At 35.4% G+C, this 25,420-nt stretch overlaps 1 pseudogene; it reads left to right on the top strand.

The window, feature by feature from the left end:
- Positions 1–1,611: 1,611 nt before the first annotated feature.
- On the top strand, positions 1,612–2,539 carry LOC116637342 (annotated as a pseudogene).
- Positions 2,540–25,420: the final 22,881 nt, after the last annotated feature.

The following is a 25,420-nucleotide window of genomic DNA, read 5'->3' as shown; positions in this document are numbered from 1 at the left end:
AAATAGGTGAAGGGGATTAAAAGTACAACTATTGTGATGAGCACTAAATAATATATAGAATTGTTGAATCATTATATTTATACACCTGAAACTCATATAATACTGTGTGTTAATTATATTTGAATTAAAAAGTTAAAAATTTAAAAATTAAATAACCTGATTTAAAAATGAGCAGTATACTTGAATATACATTGTTTTCTTTTCTTTTCTTTTAGTATTTTATTTATTTATTTGACAGAGAGCACAAGCAAGGGGAGTGGCAGGGAGAGGGAGAGGCAGGCTTCCCGCTGAGTAGGGAGCCCCATGTGGGGTTCGATCCCAGGACCCTGAGATCATGACCTAAGCAGAAGGCAGCCGCTTAACTGACTGAGCCACCCAGGTGCCCCAAATATACATTGTTTCCAAGAAGACTTACAGATGTTCAACAGGTGCTTGAAAAGATGCTTAATAATCACTAATCATCAGAGAAATGCAAATTAAAAACCACAAACATAGCACCTCACACCTGTCAGATTGGCTATTATTACAAATACGGAAGTAACAAGTGTTGGTGGAGTGTGGAGAAAAGGTAATCCTTCTACACTGTTGACGGAAATGTAAATTGGTACAGCCACTATGGAAAACAGTATGGAGATTCCTCAAAAAATTAATAATGGAACTATTATGTGGTCTAGGATTACCACTTCTGGGTATTTAGTCAAATGAAATGAAAACACCAATCCAAAGAGATATGTGCACCCTCTGCTCATGGCAGCATTACTTATAATAGACAAGATATGGAAAACACCTTAGTGTCTATCAGTAGCTGAATAACTAAAGAAAATATGTTATGTATATACAATAGAGTATTACACAGCCATAAAAAAGAATGAAATCTTACTTTGCAACAATATAGGTGGACCTAGAGAGTATTATGCTAAATTAAATAAGAAAAAGAAATATACTGTATGATTCATGAATATGCACAATCTAAAAGGCAAATGAAAAAACAGAAACAGTCTGTTTGTTTGCATGAGTCACTGCCCATTCTGGGAAGGACTCCTCCTATTGACACCTTTGGCTCAAGGATTCAAAATTAACCAAGTAGAACCTTCCCTGGAAATGTGCTATAATTTAAGATACTTCCTACTCTTTCCTTCCTTTTGTCCTACCTTCCAGGGTGTAAAATATGCATAATTTTCTGAAATCGTCACCTGCTTTCTTCCCCTAAAATATCTTGTACATACTACCAAACTTAGTGTCTGCTTCTTGGCTGACCTGAACAAATGCAAATGGTACCAAGAGTTGTCTAAAAACATATTAAAAGGGGATTTTTGACTGGCTCACTCATTGCTGGAAAGGCAAAAAGTACATTATTCTGTGTCATGGAACAAAGACAATCAGTCACATAAGATGGCAGCCATTTGCAAAAGGTTTTACGTATAGTGATATGGGAAAATGGCAGATGCAGGGGAAGTATAGGTGTGATGTTCAGAAATTTGTAAAATACCAGAGGAGGGGAATTTGTAGGGTGTCTACAAAGATAGTGGAGTTGACTGGTTACTATTTAGTTGTATCAAAGTCCTTTAGAGAGATAAGATGAAACTAAGGGTTCCTGACAAACACTTCAAGATGAAGTGCAAGAGTCAGAGCACTTCTTTGGTAAGTTACAAAGGGACATTTATCTCCTTCATTAGAAGAGCAGTCACAATTGAGCAATGATTTGAAAAGGCAATAATGTCACAGAGCTATAGACATTTGAATGTTCAGCAATATAGATATGTCATGCTATCTTTAGGGCCTCGGACCCTGAAATACGGGATAAGGACATCTGAAGTGATATACATGAGGACACTGGCTCTGCAAGGCAATACATGCCCCATTAATAGATGGTGTATGTCCTCCCTTACTGTGGATTATAATTAGGATTAAATACTATCATAATTCCAATGGACATTTACTGGGCTTGGGAAAGGAGAAAAACTATATATTGAAGAAGTTGCAAAAATAAGCTGGCAGAGAAATACCCCTGGGATTGGTTGATCAAGACAGCTGAATACCAGACTGGGTGAGAAATAATTCATTGATGTGGGGGCACTTTCTAAGGACATGGAATTTAACAAAGATTGAAAACCTGTCACAGTTAGCAACAGAATAAAGATCGTCTAATGCTGAGGAAGACATTGATCCTGGAGGTGTAATGGACATTTATGCTACTTTGTAAGAGGTGGTAAAGATTGCTCTTGTCCATGATGGCCTAGCACATGGAATTTACAAAGCTACCCAAGCTTTAGACAAGTGTCAAGCCCATTTTTGTGTGCTTGCATCCATCTCTAATGAGCCTATGTATGCCAAATTGGTGGAGGCCCTTTGTGCTGAACACTGAAACAACTTCATCAAGGTTGATAACAAGAAACGAGGGGAATAGATAGGCTTCTGTAAAACTGACAGAGGGAAAATGCTGAAAGTGGTTGGTGGCAATTGTGTGGTAGTCAAGGACGGTGGCAAAGAGTCTCAAGCCAAGGTCACCATTGAGAAATACTTCAAGTTCAAGAAATGAACAAATAAAAAACACTTGGCTTTTATTCAGTAGAAGGAGGCAGGGGAGGGAGCAGGAGAGAAGGGGGAGGAAGAGGAAAAACAGCAGCAGCAGCTGCCTGTGGAGTCACATAACTAGGGAGGCATTTCAGTATACAGCCAACGTAAATATCTCACTGGAGACCTGACAACCTGGCTCCAAGTGGTACTGGGGGTATCTTAGTAAGAGACTATTAGAAAAGAATTGTAGGATTTGGGTTTGTGTTTAGTAGTTTCATTTTTTGTAGCATTTAAGAAAGTGAGACTTGCTTTATTTAAATGTTATAAGGAAGTACAGGTATTTATATGATTAGTTTTTAACAAATCTATCTAGAAAAAGACTAGGTCTAGGCCAAAGCTCTGTTTGGTAAAGAAACCACAGTCACTTACATTAGCCAGGATAGAAGTATGTTTGGCCATTTTTGTGTTTTAGACAATGTTCGTGTTTTATCTGTATTCAGGTATAATTTCAGAATGATCTTGTTTTTGTCTTGATTCATCATGGTCACAGAGCAGCCTTGTTTAATGTTGATATTCTGTGAATTATTTTTTTATATTCAACCTAGAACATAAGACCTAGCTGAGCATACTAGGCTACTTCCTAAATGTCAGTGCTGCTTTTCTCTTTCTCAGTAGTACTTGTATTTGAAAGCAAATAATTTAAAATAAACATGCATACAGAAATATATTTGGGTATGCATTGGTTAACTCAATTACTTTTAATTTCAGTGGAAATTTTAAGTTGAATAATGACAATATTGTAATACCTTTTGTTTCTGAGTTCTATCAAACCTCCTCCCACAGCATATTAGTGCTATTTTTGGATCTACTTTTTGTTATTCATAAAATATATGGTACCAGATAACACAATTACCTATTGTTGCAGTAGAAGTTTTTATAAACAAAATAAACCACTGTATTTTTACATTTGCCTTCCTTTATCTAAAATCACTTAGAAAAATATTTTAAATTGTGTTTCTAAAATATGTTTCAATTTTTTACAACTTGTAGGTAAAGGCAACAAATATAAAATAACTCAGATAAAGTAATGCTAAAAACTTTAATAAATTAAAAATAATATATACTTGAAGGTCTTCTTTCAGATGACTCTGGGGATAAGAGTAATTGACTAGTTTGCAATCTAATGGAATCAATAAAACAAAATATATACATAAAAAAAGACCTCCCAAAGCTAAAGAAAAAGAAAGGCTAAAAGTATGAAATGAGTGCAATAAATAAGTTTAGGAGAGAAAGAAAACCCATTCCCATGACTCAAAGTAATTTCTTTCTGAGACGAAATCTGAGCTAGGATCTGGAGATTTGGATAGGTTGAGAAAGAAGAGCACATCACTAAATGGCATGTATTATGTGCTTGATACCCTACACACTTTATATAATTCAATCCTACCACAAGCCAATTAACTGAGGCCCAGACAATTTAAGTAAACAGGCATCTTTCACACAGCTACCTATTTGCAGAGTCCTTATCTAGACCCAGATATTGACCCTCAAATCCATATTCTTTCCATCATTCAGAGTTGGGAAATACATCTAGAGATAGGCATGTGAGAATAACGAAATTGAGGGAAGGGATGAGATAAACAGGATTAAAGCATCCAGGGTTTGTCCAAAATATTTTCACAGGATCATATGGTTGGTTTGAGAGGAAAAGGCTAGAAGAAAACAAAAGATAAATGGAAGATAAGGCTATAATGGTTGAACTTGCCTTAGGCATTATTGAGAACAATCGATGGCCAAAGGAATGAAATGATAAATACATCAGTTTAAGAAGATTAATGCTAATAAGCAGAAGTGATTGAATAGAAAAAAAATTAAAGGTAAGGAGACCTATTAATTATGACAAACATAAAGTAAAATCTGACAGAAGTTTGGAAACATTTTCTAAGAATCTCAAGATCTGAAGTATCACAAAAATAAAGGAAAAATATTAATGTTCAATTGACTAGAGTGTTTTTATTTTTAGGTTGGATAATTACCTTGAAGCACTTCAAAAAGCAGTTGGGTCCCTTCCATCTTATGATCATAGCAAATATAAAACAGTATAAAAAATGTCCTTTATACTTCAATTTTTGGACAGGCAGTAGAAAATTAATTAAGGATACATACATGGAAAATAAAAGTAGTATATACTTACTTATTTTAACATTTTTACAATGTTTAACCTCTTTGCCAACATTACAAATATCATATTTAATTCTTACAACAATTCCATGAATCAGAGTATATGCTATTGTATATAAATTTAACAGAGAAATAAACCTAAGCACAGATAGGTTAAGTAATGTTTCCAAGGTAATACACAGTGGATAATAAACCTGGGGTTTGAGCCCAGGTAGTAAAGTTCTCAAGACTAGACTCTTAACACCATTTTACTAAGTTGACTCTGTATTGCTCCTAATTTAAATGATGGGTACAATAATACAGCAAGCATATTTTAATTATTTTCAGTCATTATAATTTCTTTTTTAGAAAATGTAACTGGTCTATTATTCAATAAATGAAAATATTATTATTTTTTCTGTAAATTCCATACATGAAGTTTTTATTTTGTGGTCACAAATATAATTTTTCCCATATTGGCTTAAGGTAATTCTTGATTTTAAGAATATGTAGATAAGAGGCCAAATTAAAGAGGTTGCACAGGCCCAGTCAAAACTATATAGAAGGAGGGAATGAGGTTAAATGCAAATAAATTCAAATTGACATATTTTGGGTTCCTATTATGTGCAAGACATTATGACAATTGTGTAATATGCAATTCATCTGTGTTCAAGGCGATGGCAATATAGTGACAGATCAAGTAATGATATAGATATTGGTTCTCATAATGAGTGCCGTTAAGGTATATAAACACAATCATAACTGAAATGAGGGAAATACCAAGTTCCAGGGAAAGAATTAGAAAATGCTTTCAGCAGAAGATATTTTCTAATGCCAACTTCAAGAAATGAGTAGAATTTTTTTGTAAAGATTGTATTTATCTATTTGACAGAGAGAGAGAGAGCCAGAGAACACAAGTAGGGGGAATGGCAGAGGAAGAAGGAGAAGCAGGCTTCCTGCTAAGCAGGGAGCTGATGCGGGGCTTGATCCTAGGACCTTGGGATCATGACCTGAGCTAAAGGCAGAGGCTTAACTAACTGAGCCACCCAAGCACCCCAAGAAATGAGTAGAATTTTAACAAGTTTAAAATAATAGAAATATTCATCTAGAGAGAAGTAAAAGTATGGGCTGTAACAGTAGGTCAAGACATAGAGAGTAATGCTTTCAGGCATACTGACTTGGAGTGTAGCAAAAATGTTAGAGGACTTTTTACATCCCATATAGTACTAGCAAAATAAAGACCTTCAGTGGTTAAACTATTTCCTATCTCAGTACATATGGCTCAGACTTACTAGGACATACTAAATTTGAAACCCTGATGAAAGGAATCAAAATATAAGAGGTAGAATATATTTAAAAAATACTTGATAAGTCAAAATATGGAAGCCCCAAATAGTTGGGAAAATATTTCTTCCTATCATAAAAACAGGCTGTAAAGGTAAGGTTTCAGTGATTTTGATAAAATATTTTTGGGGTAACTCAGTAATTTCAGCTAGCCAGTAAGACATGATAATGTGATAACCCACACTCAAACTGTATAGAGGCTTAAGAACTCTTACTCTGAAGAATGAGATATAGAATAAAAGATGAACACACAGATTGCTGAATAGCAATGAACTATCAGCCAAGATTAGGTAACATGAATTCCAAATGTATATGATAAAGATTTCAATACTGCCCAGAAAACTTCAGGAGCCTGAAATAGAAGTAAAGAAATGGGCAATGAGCTGCTTCCTGGATCTACCAATTGTAAAGTTATCAGTTAGACCAAATCAGTCAATATTTAAAAGTATTTTTGTATTCTTAATTTTCTGCCTACATGTTACACCTGTTACTGATAAAGAAGAATTAAAATACCAACTACAATTAGAATTGGCTATTTTTCACTTTGGCTAATTTTGGGCTTATGTTTTTTGAACCATCTAGAGTATGGTAAGATATGTAAGTATATGATCCAGGACAGGAGGTTAAGATATAAAGAAATAAAACAATACGCCCAAAAGGCATAATAATTTGGAATATAGCAAAATGTTATATATAACATCCCAATAAAAGTTTGAGGCATTTGTACTGAACAGGAAATAATCAAAACCTTACAGAGCCTTATTTTTGTTTTTTGTTTTGTTTTCTTGTTTTTAGGGTTGCTATGTCTTCTTAACCAATTGACATATTGATCATTATGAAATGTCCCCTTTTATCCCCAGTGATATTCCTTATGATGTATTCTATTTTGCCTGATAGTAATAGACATTTTCTTGGTTTTTTTTGTTTTTGTTTTTGTTTGCTTTTAGTGTCTTTATGTATAAAGTATATTTTTTACAGATGTCATATAAATAGATATGTCCTATTTTCTAATTATATGACAATCTCTGCTTTTAATTGGAATGCTGAAAAAATTTAATGTAATTTTTGATATAGCTGGGTTTTTAAAATTTAAAATCAATTACCAACACATAGTACATCATTAGTTTCAGATGTAGAGTTCAATAATTCATCAGATGTGTATAGTATCCAGTGCTCATCACATCACGTGCGCTCTTTAATGTCCATCACCCAAAAACTCCATCCTCCCAGCAACCCTCAGTTTGTTTCCTATAGTTAAGAGTCTCTCATGGTTTTTCTCCCTTTCTGATGACTTCTCATTCAGCTTTCCCTCCCTTCCCCTATGATCCTCTGCACTGTTTCTTATATTCCACATATGAGTGAAACCATATAATTGTCTTTCTCTGCTTGACTTATTTCCCTCAGCATAGTACCCTCTAGTTCCATCCACATCAGTGAAAATGGTAAGTATTCATCCTTTCTGATGGTTGAGTAATATTGCATTGTGTATATATATATATATATATACCACTTCTTTATCCATTCATCTGTTGATGGACATCTCGGCTCTTTCCACTTTGGCTATTATGAACATAGCTGCTATAAACATTAGGGTGCAGGTACCTCTTCGGATCACTACATTTATATCATTTATATCTTTGGAGTAAATACCTAGTAGTTCAATTTATGGATCATAGGGTAGCTCTATTTTCAACTTCTTTAAGAACCTCCATACTGTTTTCTAGAGTGGCTGTACCAGCTTGCCTTCCCACCAACAGTATAAGAGGGTTCCCCTTTCTCCACATTCTCGCCAACACTTGTTCTTGTCTTGTTAATTTTAGCCATTCTAACTGGTATAAGGTGGTATCTTATTGTGGTTTTGGTTTGTATTTCCCTGATACAAAGTGATGTGGTACAATTTTTCTTGTGTCTGTTGGGTATTTCTACATCTTCTTTGGAGAAATGTCTGTTCATGTCTTCTGTCCATTTCTTGACTGGATTATTTGTTTTTTGGGTGTTGAGTTTGATAAGTTCTTTATAGATCTTGGATACTAGCCCTTTATCTGATATGTCATTTACAAATATCTTCTCCCATTCTGTCGCTTGTCTTTTAGTTTTGTTGACTGTTTCCTTTGCTATGCAGAAGCTTTTTATCTTGATGAAGTCCCAATCATTCATTTTTGCATTTGTTTCCCTTGCCTCTGGAGATGTGTCTAGCAAGAAGTTGCTGTGGCTGAGATCAAAGAGGTTGTTCCCTGTGTTCTTCTCTAGGATTTTGATGGATTCCTGTATCACATTTATGTCTTTCATCCATTTTGAGTTTATCTTTGGGTGCAATTGTAAATGGGATTAACTCCTAATTTCTCCTTCTTCTGTCTCATTGTTAGTGTATTGAAATGCAACTGATTTCTGTGCACTGATTTTATATCCTGCCACATTGCTGAATTCCTGTATGAGTTCTAGGAAATTTGGGGTGGAGTCTTTTGGGTTTTCCACATAAAGTATCATGTCATCTTCAAAGGGTAAGAGTTTGACTTCTTTACCAATTTGAAAGAATTTTATTTCTTTTTGTTGTCTGATTGCTGAGGCTAGGATTTCTAGTACTACGTTGAACAACAGTGGTGAGAGTAGGCATCCCTGTCATGTTCCTGACCTTAGGGGAAAAGCTCTTTTTTCTAACTTAAAAAAAAAAAAAGTTTTCCCCTCTGAGAATGATATTTGCTGTGGGCTTTTCAGAGATGGCTTTTATGATATTGAGGTATATCCCCCTATCCCTACACTGAAGAGTTTTAATCAAGAAGGGATGCTGTAGCTTTGTCATATGCTTTTTCTGCATCAATTTTTTTTTTAAATTTTATTATATTATGTTAGTCACCATACAATACATCATTAGTTTTTGATGTGGCGATTCACGATCCATTGTTTTCATATAAAACCCAGTGCTCCATGCAGTACGTGCCCTCCTTAATACCCATCACTGGGCTAACCCATCCCCCCCAAAAACTCTGTTTGTCTCTCAGAGTCCATATTCTCTCATGGTTCGTCTCTCCCTCCAACTCCCCCCCCCCCATTTTGCCCTTCCTTCTCCTAATGTCCTCCATGCTATTCCTTATGTTCTACAAATAAGTGAAACCATATGATAATTGACATTCTCTGCTTGACTTATTTCACTTAGCATAATCTCCTCCAGTCCCATCCATGTTGATGTAAAAGTTGGGTATTCATCCTTTCTGATGGCTGATTAATATTCCATTGTATATGTGGACCACATCTTCTTTATCCATTCATCTGTTGAAGCATCTCAGCTCTTTCCACAGTTTGGCTATTGCGGACATTGCTGCTATGAACATTGGGGTGCATATGGCCCTTCTTTTCACTACATCTGTGTCTTTGGGGTAAATACCCAGCAGTGCAATTGCTGGGTCATAGGGTAGCTCTATTTTTAAATTTTTGAGGAACCTCCACACTGTTTTCCAAAGTGGCTGTACCAACTTGCATTCCCACCAACAGTGTAAGAGGGTTCCCCTTTCTCCACAACCTCTCCAACATTTGTTGTTTCTTTCCCTGTCCATTTTTGCCATTCTAACTGGTGTAAGGTGGTATCTCAATGTGGTTTTGATTTGGATTTCCCTGATGGCTAATGATGATGAACATTTTTTCATGTGTCTATTAGCCATTTGTATGTCTTCTTCAGAGAAGTGTCTTTGCATATCTTCTGCCCACTTTTTGACTTGACTATTTGTTTTTTGGGTGTTGAGATTGAGAAGTTCTTTATAGATCTTGGATACCAGCCCTTTATCTGTAGTGTCATTTGCAAATATCTTCTCCCATTCTGTGGGTTGCCTCTTTGTTTTGTTGACTGTTTCCTTTGCTGTGCAGAAGCTTTTTATCTTGATGAAGTCCCAAAAGTTCATTTTTGCTTTTGTTTCACTAGCTTTTGGAGATGTAACTTGAAAGAAGTTGCTGTGGCCGATGTCAAAGAGGTTACTGCCTATGTTCTCCTCTAGGATTTTGATGGATTCCTGTCTCACATTGAGGTCTTTCATCCACTTTGAGTTTATCTTTGTGAATGGTGTTAGAGAATGGTCGAGTTTCATTCTTCTGCATGTGGCTGTCCAATTTTCCCAGCACCATTTATTGAAGAGACTGTCTTTTTTCCATTGCATGTTTTTTCCTGCTTTGTCAAAGATTATTTGACCATAGAGTTGAAGGTCCATATCTGGGCTCTCTATTCTGTTCCATTGGTCTATATGTCTGTTTTTGTGCCAGTACCATGCTGTCTTGGTGATCACTGCTTTGTAATATAGCTTGAAATCAGGCAACGAGATGCCTCTAGCTTTGTTTTTCTTTTTCAACATTTCCTTGGCGATTCGGGGTCTTTTCTGATTCCATACCAATTTTAGGATTGTTTATTCCAGCACTTTGAAAAACGTCATTGGAATTTGGATCAGGTTGGCATTGAAGGTATAGATTGCTCTGGGTAGCATAGACATTTTAACAATGTTTATTCTTCCGATCCATGAGCATGGAATATTTTTCCATCTTTTTGTGTCTTCTTCAATTTCTTTCATGAATGTTCTATAGTTCCTAGAGTATAGATCCTTTACCTCTTTGGTTAGGTTTATTCCAAGGTATCTTATGGTTTTTGGTGCTATTGTAAATGGAATTGTTTCTCTAATTTCTCTTTCTACAGTTGCATTGTTAGTGTATAAGCAACTGATTTCTGTGCATTGATTTTGTATCCTGCCGTATTACTGAATTGCTGTTTGAGTTCTAGTAATTTGGGGGTGGAGTCTTTTGGGTTTTCCACATAAAGAATCATGTCATCTGCGAAAAGAGAGAGTTTGACTTCTTCTTCACCAATTTGAATACCTTTTATTTCTTTTTGTTGTCTGATTGCTGTTGCTAGGACTTCTAACACTATGTTGAACAATAGTGGCGAGAGTGGGCATCCTTGACGTGTTCCTGATCTTAAGGGAAAGGCTCTCAGCTTTTCCCCATTGAGGATGATTTTCGCTGTGGGTTTTTCATAGATGGATTTTATGAGCTTGAGGAATGTTCCCTCTATCCCTATACTCTGAAGAGTTTTAATCAGGAAAGGATGTTGTATTTTGTCAAATGCTTTTTCTGCATCAATTGAGAGGACCATATGGTTCTTCTCCCTCCCCTTATTAATGTGTTCTATCACACTGATTGATTTGCGAATGTTGAACCACCCTTGCATCCCGGGGATAAATTCCACTTGGTCGTGGTGGATGATCCTTTTAATGTGTTGTTGGATCCTATTAGCTAGGATTTTGTTGAGGATTTTGGAATCCATATTCATCAGGGATATCGGTCTGAAATTCTCCTTTTTGATGGGGTCTTTGTCTGGTTTGGAGATTAAGGTAATGCTGGCCTCATAGAATGAGTTTGGAAGTTTTCCTTCTGTTTCTATTTCTTGAAACAGCTTCAGGAGAATAGGTATTATTTCTTCTTTGAAAGTTTGGTAGAATTCCCCAGGGAATCCATCAGGCCCTGGACTCTTGTTTTTTGGGAGGTTTTTGATCACTGCTTCCATCTCGTTACTGGTTATTGGTCTATACAGGTTGTCGATTTCTTCCTGTTTCAGTCTTGGCAGCTTATAGGTTTCCAGGAAGGCCTCCATTTCATCCAGATTGCTCAGTTTATTGGCATATAGTTGTTGATAATAATTTCTAATAATTGTTTCTATTTCCTTGGTGTTAGTCATGATCTCTCCCCTTTCATTCATAATTTTATTAATTTGGGTCCTTTCTCTTTTCTTTTGGATAAGTCTGCCCAGTGGTTTATCGACCTTATTAATTCTTTCAAAGAACCAACTTCTAGTTTCGTTGATCTGATCTACTGTGTTTCTGGTTTCTAATTCATTGATTTCTGCTCTAATTTTAATTATTTCTCTTCTAATGCGTGACTTAGGCATCATTTGTTGCTTTTTCTCTAGTCCTTTAAGGTGTAGAGTTAGTTGGTGAATTCGGGATTTTTCTGTTTTTTTGAGTGAGGCTTTGGATGGCTATGTATTTCCCCCTTAGGACCGCCTTTGCAGTATCCCAAAGGTTTTGCACCGATGTTTTTTCATTCTCATTGATTTCCATGAATCATTTAAGTTCTTCTTTGATTTCCTGGTTGACCCAAACATTCTTGAGCAGAGTGGTCTTTAGCTTCCAAGTGTTTGAATTTCTGCCAAATTTTTTCTTGTGATTGAGTTCCAGTTTTAAAGCATTGTGGTCTGAGAATATGCAGGGAATAATCTCAATCTTTTGGTATTGGTTGAGACCTGATTTGTGACCCAGTATGTGGTCTATTCTGGAGAAAGTTCCATGTGCACTCGAGAAGAATGAGTATTCTGTTGTTTTAGGGTGGAATGTCCGTAAATATCTATGAAGTCTATCTGGTCCAGTATATCATTCAAAGCTCTTGTTTCCTTGTTGATTTTCTGCTTAGATGATCTGTCCATTGCTGAGAGTGGAGTATTGAGGTCTTCTACAATTAATGTATTGTTATCAATATGACTTTTTATTTTGGTTAACAGTTGGCTTATGTAGATGGCTGCTCCCATGTTGGGGGCATAGATATTTACAATTGTTAGATCTTCTTGTTGGATAGATTCTTTAAGAATGATATAGTGTCCTTCTGTGTCTCTAATTACAGACTTCAGTTTAAAATCTAATTTGTCTGATATAAGAATTGCTACATCAGCTTTCTTTTGAGGTCTGCTGGCATGGAAGATGGATTTTCATACCTTCACTTTCAGTCTGGATGTATCTTTAGGTTCAGAACGACTCTTTTGTAGGCAGCATATGGATGGGTCCTGTCTTTTTATCCAATCGGCAACCCTGTGCCGTTTTATGGGAGCATTTAGGCCATTCACATTGAGAGTGATTATTGAAAGATATGAATTAATTGTCATTATGTTGCCTGTGAAGACGTTGTTTTTATAGATTGTCCCTGTAAATTTCTGTTGTATATCACTCTTGGGGTCTTTCTCTTTTTATAGAACCCCCCTTAATATTTCTTGCAGGGCCAGCTTAGTGGTCACATATTCTTTCAGTTTCTGCCAGTCATGGAAGCTCTGCATCTCTCCATCCATTCTAAATGACAGCCTTGCCGGATAAAGTGTTCTTGGCTGCATGTTCTTCTCATTCAGTACCCTGGATATGTCTTGCCAGGCCTTTCTGGCTTGCCAGTTCTCTGTGGATAGGTCTGACATTATTCTGATGTTCCTCCCTTTGTACATAAGGAATCTCTTCCCCGTAACTGCCCTTAAGATGGTTTCCTTTGTTCTAAGATTTGCAAGTTTTACTATTACATGCTGGGGTGTTGGCCTGTTTTCCTTGATCTTGGGAGGGGTCCTCTCTGCCTCTAGGAATCAAATGTTTGTTTCATTCCCCAGATTAGGGAAGTTCTCAGCTACGATTTGCTCAAATACATCTTCTAGTCCTCTCTCTCTCTCCACCCCCACCGGGATTCCAATTATTCTGACATTGGAACGCTTCATGGTGTCACTTATTTCTCTGATTCTATTTTCATGGATTCTGAGTTGTTTTTCACTGGCCTCCTCTTTTCCCTTTTTATCTATTATATTGTCTTCCAGGTTGCTTATTCGCTCTTCTGCCTCACTTACCCTAGCTGTTAGATTATCTAGATTGGATTGGATCTCATTGATAGCATTTTTAAGTTCTGCCCATTCAGCTTTCATTTCTGCCCTTAGAGACTCTATGTTGCCATTAATTGATTTCTCCATTCTAGCCATTGTCTTCACAATTGCTAGCCTGAATTCCATCTCTGACATCTTGGTTATATCTGCATCCATTTGTAAATCTGCAGCATAAGTCATGATCTCTGAGTCTTTTCTATTTTGGGGGTTACTCTTCCTAGTCATTCTGTTGATGGGTGTTTGAGGGAATGCATAGAGTCCAAATTATTGACCAGAATCCAAGCAAGATGCACCTGTTTTCTTGGGACCTTAGGGTTGCTGGCCTCTTGTTTTCCCAGCCTGTCTTCTGTGGAGGGGCCTGCCACACTATTACTCAGGCAACCCTGTTTGGGCAGAGTTGCGCTGTCCCCCTGTGGCGGGGGATGGGCTCAGCGAGAATCAGTTTTTGGGGTTTTGTTCTCTGGCGGCTTTCCCTGGTGGCTTTCCGTGTCTCTTCCGTGAGTCAGAGCAGAAGAGACTGTTTCCAACCCTCTGCCTCAGAGCAGAGAGACCGCAGTCTGTTCTTCCATGAGCTCTCCAGGCCACACTGTCTCCGTTTCTGTCCGTGCTGCTATAAACTGCAGCGTCCTGGGTTGTGCACCCCTCCGCAGCGCCCCCAGTCCTACCTCCAGGTCAGGGCACGTCTCTGCCCTTTGTGCTTCTAAAACTGCCAGCCGCTCCCAGTTCACATGCGCGATCCCGCTGCTCCAGGTTTCCATCCTAGGGGCTGCCCTAAAGTCCTTTCCCCACCGCTACCAGTCTGCAAGTCTGTTGCCCGTCCCCAGCACATGAGTTTGTGGCTCACCAGCGGTGTAGGATCCCCATGGCCAGGCACCCTCCTGCTGCTGTTTATCCTCCAATATCTGCCCGCAGAATCAGGGCTCCCCACTTCGAACCTCAAAACCAACTGCCTGTGATATTCTGTTTGTAGAGATCCAGATCTTACATTTCAGGCTGGTTTTGTGCGTGCTCAGAGTGGTCTGGTAGATATCCAGCTCAATTCCAGGGACCAGTTGAAATAGGGTCCCCTACTCCTCTGCCATCTTTCCTTCTCTCCGCTTTTTCTGCATCTATTGAGAGGATCATATGGTTGTTGTCCTTTTATTAATGTGATATATCATGTTGATTGATTTGCGAATGTTGAACTATTCTTTCATCCCAGGAATAAAGCTCACCTTGTTGTGGTGAATAATCCTTTTAATGTACTCTTGGATCCTATTGGCTACTATATTAGTGAGAATTTTGGCATCTATGTTCATCAGGGATATTGACCTGTAATTCTCCTTTTTGGTGGGGTCTTTGATTTTGGGATCAAGGTAATGCTGGTCTCATAGAATGAGTTTGGAAGTTTTCCTTCCATTTCTATTTTTTTGAAACACCTTCAGAAGAATAGGTATTAATTCTTCTTTAAATGTTTGGTAGAATTCCCCTGGGAAGCAATCTGGCCCTGGATTCTTGTTTGTTGGGAAATTTTTGATTATTGTTTCAATTTGTTTGATGGTTATGGATCTGTTCAAATATTCTATTTCTTCCTGTTTCAGTTTTGATAGTTTGTATATTTCTAGGAATGCATCCATTTCTTCCAGATTGCCTAATTTGTTGTCATATAATTGCTTATAATATTCTCATATAATTGTTTGTATTTCTTCAGTGTTGGTGTGATCTCTCCTCTTTTATTCATCATTTTGTTTATTTAGGTCCTTTCTCTCTTTTTGATAAGTCTGGCTAGGGGTGTATTGATCCTATTAATTCTTTCAAAAAATCAGCTTCTAGTTTCATTGATCTATTCTACTGTTCTTTGGGTTTTGTATTTCATTGGTTTCTGCTCTAACCTTTATTTCTCTTCTCCTGCTTGGGTTAGGCTTTATTTGCTGTTCTTTCTCCAGCTCCATTACGTGTAAGGTTAGCTTGTTTATTTGAGACTTTTCTAATTTTTTTGAGACAGGCTTGTATTGCTATGTACTTCATTCTTAGGACTGTCTTTGCTGCATCCGAAAGGTTTTGAACAGTTGTGTTTTCATTTTCATTTGTTTCCACGAATTTGTTTCTTCTTTAATTTCCTGGTTGACACATTTACTCTTTATTGGGATACTCTTTAACCTCCAATTATTTGAGTTCCTTCCAAATTTCCTCTTGTGATTGAGTTCAAGTTTCAAAACATTGTGTTATGAAAATATGCCAGGAATAATCCCAGTCTTTTAGTACCAGTTGAGGCCTGATTTGTGACCTATTATGTGATCTATTCTGGAGAATGTTCCATGTGCACCCGAGAAGAATGTGTATTCTGTTGTTTTAGGATGGAATGCTCTGTATGTATATGTGAAGTCTATCTGGTCCAGTATGTCATTCAAAGCCCTTGTTTCCTTATTGATCTTCTGCTTAGATGATCTGTCCATTGCTATGAGTGGGGTATTAAATTCCCCTACTCTTATTGTATTATCATCAATGTGATTTTTTTTAACTTTGTTATTATTTGGTTTATATAATTTACTGTTCCTAATTTCGTAGCATAAATATTAATAATTGTTAAAGGGTCTATCCAACAAGAAGTTCTAAGTATGATATAGTATCCTTCTTCATCCCTTACTACAGTCTTTGGTTTAAAATCTAATTTGTCTGATATAAGGATTGCTATCCCAGCTTTCTTTTGATGTCCATTAGCATGATAAATGGTTTTCCACTCCCTCACTTACAATCTAAAATGAGTCTCTTGTAGACAGCATATGGATGGGTCTTGCTTTTTTATCTAATCTGATACCCTGTGTCTTTTGATTGGAGCATTTAGTCCATTTACATTCAGGGTAACTATTGAAAGATATGAATTTAGTGCCATTGTATTTCCTGTAAAGTCCTTGTTTCTGTGGATTGTCTCTGTTTCTTTCTGCTCCATGTTACTTTTTGGTTCTCTCTTCACTTACAGGATCCCCTTTACTATTTCTTGCAAGGCTGGTTTACTGATCACAAATTCTTTTAGTTTCTGTTTGTCCTGGAAGCTCTTTATTTCTCCTTCCATTCTGAATGTCAGCTTTGCTGGATAAGGTATTGTTGGCTGAATGTTTTTCTCATTTAGTACCCTGAATATATCATGCCAGCCCTTTCTGGCCTACCAGGTCTCTGAGGATAGGTCTGCTGCCAGTCTAATGTTCCTACCTTTGTACTTTAAGGACCTCTTGTCTCAAGCTGCTTTCAGGATTTTCTCTTTATCTCTGAAGTTTACCAGCTTCACTGTTATATGTTGGGTGCTGATCTATTTTTATTGATTTTGAGAGGGGGTTCTCTCTGCCTCATGTACTTGAACCCCTGTTTCCTTCCCCAGATTAAGGAAGTTCTCAGCTATGATTTGCTCAAATACACCTCTGTTCCTCTCTCTCTCTCTCTCTCTTTCTTCTTCCTCTGGGACCCCAATAATTCTAATATTGCCTTGCTTTATGGTATCACTGATTTCTCAAAGCCTCTCGTCATGGTCCATTAGTTGTTTTTCTCTCTTTTCCTCAGCTTCCTTCTTTTCCATAATTTTTTCTTCTATGTCACTGACTCTCTTCTGCCTCATTTACCCTAGCTGTTAGAGCATCCATTTTAGACTGCATTTCTGTCAAAAGATTTTTAATTTTGGCCTTATTAGAGTTTATTTCTGCACTAAGAGATTCTCTAATGTCTTTTATGCTATTTCCAAGCCCAGATAGTAACTTTATAATCGTTACTCTGAATTCTATTTCTGACATTTTACCTATATCAATATTGATTAGATCTATGGCAGAGAGTATTAACTCTGCTTCTTTCTTTTGCTGTGAATTTCTCCTTCTAGTCATTTTGTTTAGAGAAGAATAGATGAACGAGAGAACAAAATAAAAAAAAAAAAAATATCAACCACAACCTCATTAAAATACTAGACAAATCTGAAGAGGTCAGAAACCAAAAAAGAAAAAAAAAAAAAAAGGGAATAAGGAGAATATAATCTCACAGGTGGACAAAACAGGGTGATCCACTTGGTCCTGGATGTATTTTTGTCTGTTTGTTAGAAGACACTAAATCCCAAAATTGTAAAGAAAGAAAAACTTACATATATAAACAAAAATAAAATTGAATATATGAAAGGAAGCCAAAAATGAAGAATATATCTATAAAATGTAAAAATGAAAATTTAAAAAATGACTTAAAAAATAAAGAGTTGATAAAACAAGAAACTTGCAAAAAGTGGTTGCTTTTCTATTTGTAGAATTGCAACAATTATTTTCTTATATCTCAAGTTGAATTTTGAATTCACAGGTGTTCAGAATAATTTGATAGATAACTATCTGAGTTCAAGGGGCCAGATGAAACACGGGTCCCCTATTCTTCCATCATCTTCCCTCTCCCAGTTGATATAGCTTGATTTAATCATCCATCTTACTATTTATTTTTATTTGTCCCATCTGTTTTTTTGTTTCCTTTTTCTTTTTTGCCCTTTTTAAATTGAATACAGTTGTTTTTTAAGTATAGTATATTATCTCCACCATTGGCTTATTAGCTATATCTTTCTTTTGTTTTTTATGTATTTTCTCTAGTGCTTAAAGTATCTCATTTTAACCAATTTCATTCTACCTTTACATAACATTATGTTATTTACCATATATTATAAAAAAGTTTCAGCAGTGTATTTCCACTTCCCTTTACTTTTATTATTCTGTATATTTGTATATTTTATTTTTCTTCATCCTGACTTGATTATCTTGACCACTTCTTTTTTAAAAGATTTTATTTATTTATTTGATAGGGAGGGACCCAGTGAGAGAGGGAACACAAGCAGGGAGAGTGGGAGAGGGAGAAGCAGGCTTCCCACTGAGGAGGAGCCTGATGTGGGGCTTGATCCCAGGACCCTGGGATCATGACCTGAGCCAAAAGCAGACACTTAACCAATTGAACCACGTAGACACCCCTCTTGACCACTTCTTAATTGTATATACCTTATTTTTCTTTAGTGGTTACAATGGTGGTTAATGACAATACTTAAGAAAATGTGGAACTCATAATTAAAAGGCCACAAACCCATTTTCTCCTCAAAAGCATTTGGTGATTAAGGGAATTTAAATTTTCTTTATTAACATTGTGAAGTAAGAGAAACAGTAAGTAAAGTGCAGGGTTTTTAAAAGTGGGAAATTGAACAGGAGTGCATCTCATAATAAGCTGGATCCCTAAAGGTCCATTTTGAAACATGTATTACAGAAATGTACAGCCCCTAATGCAGAATTAAACTCTCCCCCACCTCCCACCCCTGCCCAGAATTAATCATTTTAAAATTTTGGGCATCTGCGGAAAACTTAAGCTTTAATATTGATTAAACATTGCCTGAGCTTTATCAGGTACCTGGAATAAGTAAATGGTAAGACTCTTTGTAGAAAAAATTTCTTACCTATACCTTTGGAATTACAAATAATTCCAAAAATAATTAGGCCATATAAAGTGTTCAGTTTAAACCACACAATGCTGAACAAGATTGGAAGACAAAATTGAAGCCAAGAACCAGGGCAACAAATAGAAAAAAAAAATATGGTAGATAATATCAACTTTATCAGTAATCACTTTGAATATTGATGGTCTAAATGCTCCAATTAAAAAAATAGAAATTGTAGAGTGCATCAAAAAACAAGACCCAACAATACATTGTCTACAAGAAACCCACTTTAAATATTAATATACATACAGCTTAAAAGTAAACTGATGGGGGAAAATATACCAGGTGAGCACTAAACAAAAGAAAAGAGTAGCTATATTAATTTCAGACAAAGCAGACTTCAAAGCAGGGAAAGTTACCAGGAATAAAGAAGAACATTATATAACGATAAAGGGGTTAATTCTCTAAGATGTAACACTCTCAACAAACCATCAAACTATGTGAATCAAAAAGTATTGGAATTGCAAAGGGAATAAGATGGAGCCACTATTCTCACTGGAGACTTAAGACCCCTTTATCAGAAATTGACAAGTCTAGCAGAGAATCAGTAAGGACATAGTTGAACTCAATATCATCATCAATAAAATGGATATAATTGACACCTATAGACTATTTCATCTGACAATAGCAGAATACACATTCTTCTCAAGCTCACATAGAACATTCACCACCATAGACCACATTCTGGGCCATGAAACATAACTTAATAAAATTAAGAAGAATAGAAATCATACAATGTCCACTCTCAGACCACAATAAAATTGTGGAAAGATAACTGGAAATCAATAATGGAAAGATAACTGGAAAAATCAATACATGGAGATTAACTTTTGTATATAACACATGGGTCAAAGAAAAATCATAAGAGAAATTTAAAAATATTGAACTAAATGAAAATGAGAACACAACTTTCCAAAATTTGTGGGATACAGAAAAAAGCAGTTTGTAGAGGGAAATTTCTAGTATTGAATTCATATATTTGAGAAGAAAAATCTAAAACCAATAACCTAAGTTTCTACTTTAGGAAACTAGAACAAGAAGGGCATATTAAATCAAAGAAAGCAGAAGAAATAAAAATTAGAGCCAAAATCAATGAGACTTAAACAGGAAAATAATAGAAAAAATCAATGAAACCAAAAGCTGGTTCTTTGAAGAGATCAACAAAATCTATAAGTCTCTTGCCGGGCTAAGAAAAAAGAGGACATAAATTATTAATATCATAAATTAAATAGGGGTATCACTACAGATACTATGGACATTAAAAGGATAATAAATAAATACTATTAACAACTTCATGCCCACAAATTTGAATACCTAGATGACATGCACAGTTCCTTGAAAGACACAAGTGCCAAAACTCAAAACAAGAAGAAATATATAATCTGAATAGAACTATTTCTTTTTTTAGAGAGTGTGTGCACATGTGTGCATGAGTGGGAGAGAACGGGCAAAGGGAAGGGGAGAAAAAGAGAGAAAGAATCTCAGGCAGGCTCTACACCCAGCAGGAACTCAATCTCACAACCCCATGATCATCACCTGAGCTCAGATGCTTAACCAACCTAGTCACCTAGTCACCCTTGGATAGGCCTATATTAATGAAATTGCAACAATAATTGAAAATCTTCTAAAACAGAAACCATCAGGTACTAATGGGTTCAATGGTGAATTCTACCAAACATTTAAGGAAGGAATTATACCATTCTTTTCATTCCTTTTCAGAGACTAGAAAGAAGAAATATTTTCTAACTTGTTCTATAAGCCTAGAATTATCTTAATACCCAAACCAGACAAAGACATTACAAGAAAACTATAGACCACTATCAGTAATTAACAGATGCAAAAATCCTCAACAAAATATTAGGAAATCTGGTCCAACAATGTATAAAAAGAATGATACACCTTGACCAAGTGGGCTTTATTCCAGGTATGCAAGGCAGATTCAATTTTCAAAAATAATTAAAAATAAGTTAATGTAATCTATCACATCATCAAGCTAAAAAGTCATATGATCATATCAACAGATGCAGAAAAAGCATTTGACAAAAGCCAACACCTATTCATGAAAAGAAAAAAAAAGAGTCCATAAACTAAGAATATATGGAAACTTTCTCATTTTGATAAAAATCTTTTAAAAACCCAACACCTGCGGAGCCTGGGTGGCTCAGTCGGCTAAGTGTCCAACTCTTGGTTTCTGCTCAGGTCATGCTCTCATTTGTCTTGAGATCAAACCCCGATTTAGGCTCCATGCTTAGTGGGGAGTCTGCTTGAAGATTCCCTCCCTCTGCCTGTCCCCCCACTCATGTGCTTTCGCTCACATTCTCTCAAATAAATCTTAAAAAAAAAAAAAAAAAATCCCAAAATATAACAGCATACATATGGGCGAGAAAATCAAAGCTTCTCCACTGAGATCAGGTACAAGGCAAGGATATCCCCTCTCACCACTCCATTTCAATACTATATTGCAAGATCAAGCTAGCACAGTAAGACAAGAAAAGGAAATAAAAGGTATATGGGTTGGGAAGGAAGAAATAAAGCTATCTTTATTCACAGATGATGTAATTGTAGAACATCCAAAAAAATTGACTAAAAACTCCTGAAACTAATATGGAACGATAACAAGGTTGCATTATACAAGGTTATTATACAAAAGTCATTCACTTTTCTATATAACATCAAACAACAAGTAGAATCTGAAATTTAAAACAATACTATTTATATTATAGCATCTCCCAAAGTGAAATACTTAAGTACAAATTTTTTAAAATATGTACAAGATCTTTATGAAAAAAAACTACAAAGCAATATCCACAATATACCTTGCTGGAATTTTGATTAGGATTGAATGAAATCTATAGATCAGTTGAGAACTGACATCTTGACAATATTAAGTTTTCACATCAGTGAACATGGAATAAGTCTCCATTTGTTTAGTTCTTTCATTTCATTCATCAGGGCAGGGTTTTGGGTGATTATGATGTATCAATGTAGGTTCATCCATTGTTGTCAATGTATTGCTCTGGTAGGGGATATCAGTAATGGGAGGTTATGCATGTGTGGAGGAAGGTATATGGGAAATCTCAATATCTTCCCCTCAATTTTGCTAGAAACCAAAAACTGCTCTAAAAAAGTAAATTCTTAATTAAAAAATAATCATCCCACATCCAAAGATAAAGAGACACATAAGAAAACTAGAATTTATGTGTCAGAATAAGAAAATATAAGACAACCAAAACAGATCCTGAAGTATTAAGATTCTAAAATTATCACATGAGGCTTTTAACTATATATAAATATTTTGTAAAAAGAAATGAGACAAGCTTTAAAATATTTCGGGAAACAAGAAGCCATTAAAAATAAAATTTTGAAAAATAAACAAATCTTGTAGAATATATAAATATACACATATATATTTATATATAAAAGCCCATAGAAATTAAAAGCTTGTTGATGGACTTAGCTGAATTAGTGTACTAGAAGTTTAATTAAAAAGGATGATCCGGGTGCCTGGGTGGCTCAGTTGGTTAAGCGACTGCCTTCGGCTCAGGTCATGATCCTGGAATCCCGGGATCAAGTCCCACATCAGGCTCCCTGTTCAGCAGGGAGTCTGCTTCTTCCTCTGACCCTCCTCCCTCTCATGCTCTCTGTCTCTCATTCTCTCTCTCGCAAATAAATAAAAAAATCTTAAAAAAAAAAAAAAAAAGGATGATCCACACAGAGCAACTTTCAACAGTTTAATGTGGTACCAAACTGAGTCAAAGTAGGAGCTATATATAGATGAAGCAGCATTTAATGCTTCATATAAAGCAATGCATATTTTTAAAAGATAAAATGCACCTATGTACATAGATGTGTTTTGCTGAGACGTTAGGTCTGTTGTAGACCTAAAGCCATATGTTGTGATTTCACATATTATTTTTTCTTAGACATTTCTACTTCCAGTAAGCATAGTTAATATGCAAATAATGTACATATAGATTTTTGGAGTGTCTGTTATTCAATGTATACACTCTCACAACTTTCACAAAGAAATACCCTATTATCTATCAGTATTTTGTTGTAAAATGAATAGTAAAATTGGAAGGTATATGGCAAATACTGTGTTCACAAAATAAAAATCCATTGTTCAAACAAACAAAAAAAGTGGATGATCCAGAGAACACACAGAGGGAATGAAACTTAAAAATACAGAGAAATGGTAAGAGACGTGAAGATAGAGTGATAAAGTCCAACACATATTTAATATGTTCATGACAAAACCTGATTTGTCCACTAGTTTGTTATAGTTTTCATCTCATATCTTTGTAATCTACATAAAGAATAAAAGTTTGTCAATTTATAAAATGCCAAATATAGTATATTTGTAAAATAACTCTTCCTAGAAGTTTAAAAATACTACATGCTTTATGAATTATCAAAGATACAAGTAGCTTGATAATTGAGAATCAAATGAAATTGGCTCCATGTATAATGGAGTTTTACATCTACCTAAAAAAGGAATAAGAGAAATAGATTGGTCTTCATATGCTATACATAATTTATTATTTATATTCTGCATATTAAAATTTAAGCACATCAATTTTGTCTTTGTTAAATAATTATCCAAAATATTGTGAAATTGTCTTATGATTCTGAAGCTACTAATTCCCCTGTATTCTTGAACTAGCATAAAAACACATTTTCAGGTTATTTTCTATGTTTATATTAATAAAAGCTAGCCAAAGGAAACTTTGTTAATAACAAAAAATAACATATAAAGAAATAGAAACAAAATGAAAATACAAGAGTACCAGAGTAAGAAGGAAGAGGTCATGCTGAAGATGTGTTCACATATCCTAACATGCAATATCTTTACCTTGTAAAGGATTTTTTTGAATCCATTTTAATAATGAGCTTAAAATATTTCCAAAATCAAAATATTATCTCAGTAGCCTGCATTTCTATGACAAAGATCATGAGGTGGTCCCTTCAAAGACTTACACTGCTAGTAGGAACATTCAACAGACATAAATAACACATGTGGCCCCAATCAGAGAAACAAAATTGCAATAAATCTCTCGGATGTTCCCTAGTTATTTGGTATTTAATATTAAAGGAAGGAACTAAGATCATAAGGCTTATTGCATCATTTATTTCTTATTAATCAAGAAAACAATTGAATCAGAAGTCTGCAAATGTAATAAAAATTATAGGTTTCTTTTCTCTAACTCTTTAATATATCTGAGCTGAAAATTAACTTCAAAATAAAAGAAAAAGACTATGCTTTCCAATATTTGAGAAGAAGGAAAAAAAACATTTAAATTGGAAGCAATTGCATGGCAACAAATCTAAACTATGAAAGACTGAGTATCTGGCAAAATGTGACGTTTATGCCAGGAGAGGGATAAGGAGAAAGTTATGTATTCTTAGATCTCAGAATGATATTGAAATATCCTTAAAAGCATGTGTTAGGGTTCTGGAAAGTCCTTTCAGTGATTCTTTGATTAGAATGAAAAGAGTCCGGCAATGAGAGAAATGGAGACTATCTGTAGAGATCCAGTATGATGTAGAATGGGAATAAAAGTGAACTCAAGTAGAAATCATGCTGACACTTTTTTTCTTTTTACATTATAGTTTACTATCCAAAAATGACTCTTACTATTGTAGAATATTTTTAACAAATGTTTCATTTAATTCCCATAACTGGTATACAGGAAAAAATATTGATTATCTTGAATTTCTGTTACCCAGTCATTTTACCATATTATTTAAAAATAAATATTTTAAATTATGATAATTTTAAGTATGTAAAAGATATTTGCAGTGACATAGACTGTTTCCTCTTCAAGTTTTATCCATAGCCATGTCCTTCTAGGTCATTAACTAGAATTTCCAAATAACACTGATCGATGGTGGTAATCTTGACTACCTATGCTCATTTTCTCACTGCCACCAACTACGCTGCTTCTTAGTCATACCTCCAAGTAAGAGTTGTGCAGAAAGGAATTCAAGCAGCAACAATCTACATTGATCTGAGTTCCTACCCAGAACACCAAGTCACATCTTCAAAATTTCTACTGAATTTACTAATAACTCTTTATCTGATATTGATGCCATTTTCAAATATAAATAGACCCCTCCCTTTGATCAATACTTCCTATTAAATGATGATAGTGACCAATTATTTGCAATGATTTCAATATTTGATGATTGGTTAGGAAGACTTTTTATTCTATTAGTTTTATTCTATTCTTGGGAGAATTTTACATAAATGGTTGCTAAATTTAATTAAATGGCTC

This window comes from Phoca vitulina, unplaced genomic scaffold, assembly GCF_004348235.1.
Source record: "Phoca vitulina isolate PV1807 unplaced genomic scaffold, GSC_HSeal_1.0 scaffold14, whole genome shotgun sequence".
NCBI lineage: Eukaryota > Metazoa > Chordata > Mammalia > Carnivora > Phocidae > Phoca > Phoca vitulina.
The sequence above is the reverse complement of the archived record's forward strand: the minus strand, read 5'-3'. Positions and strand labels throughout refer to the sequence as shown.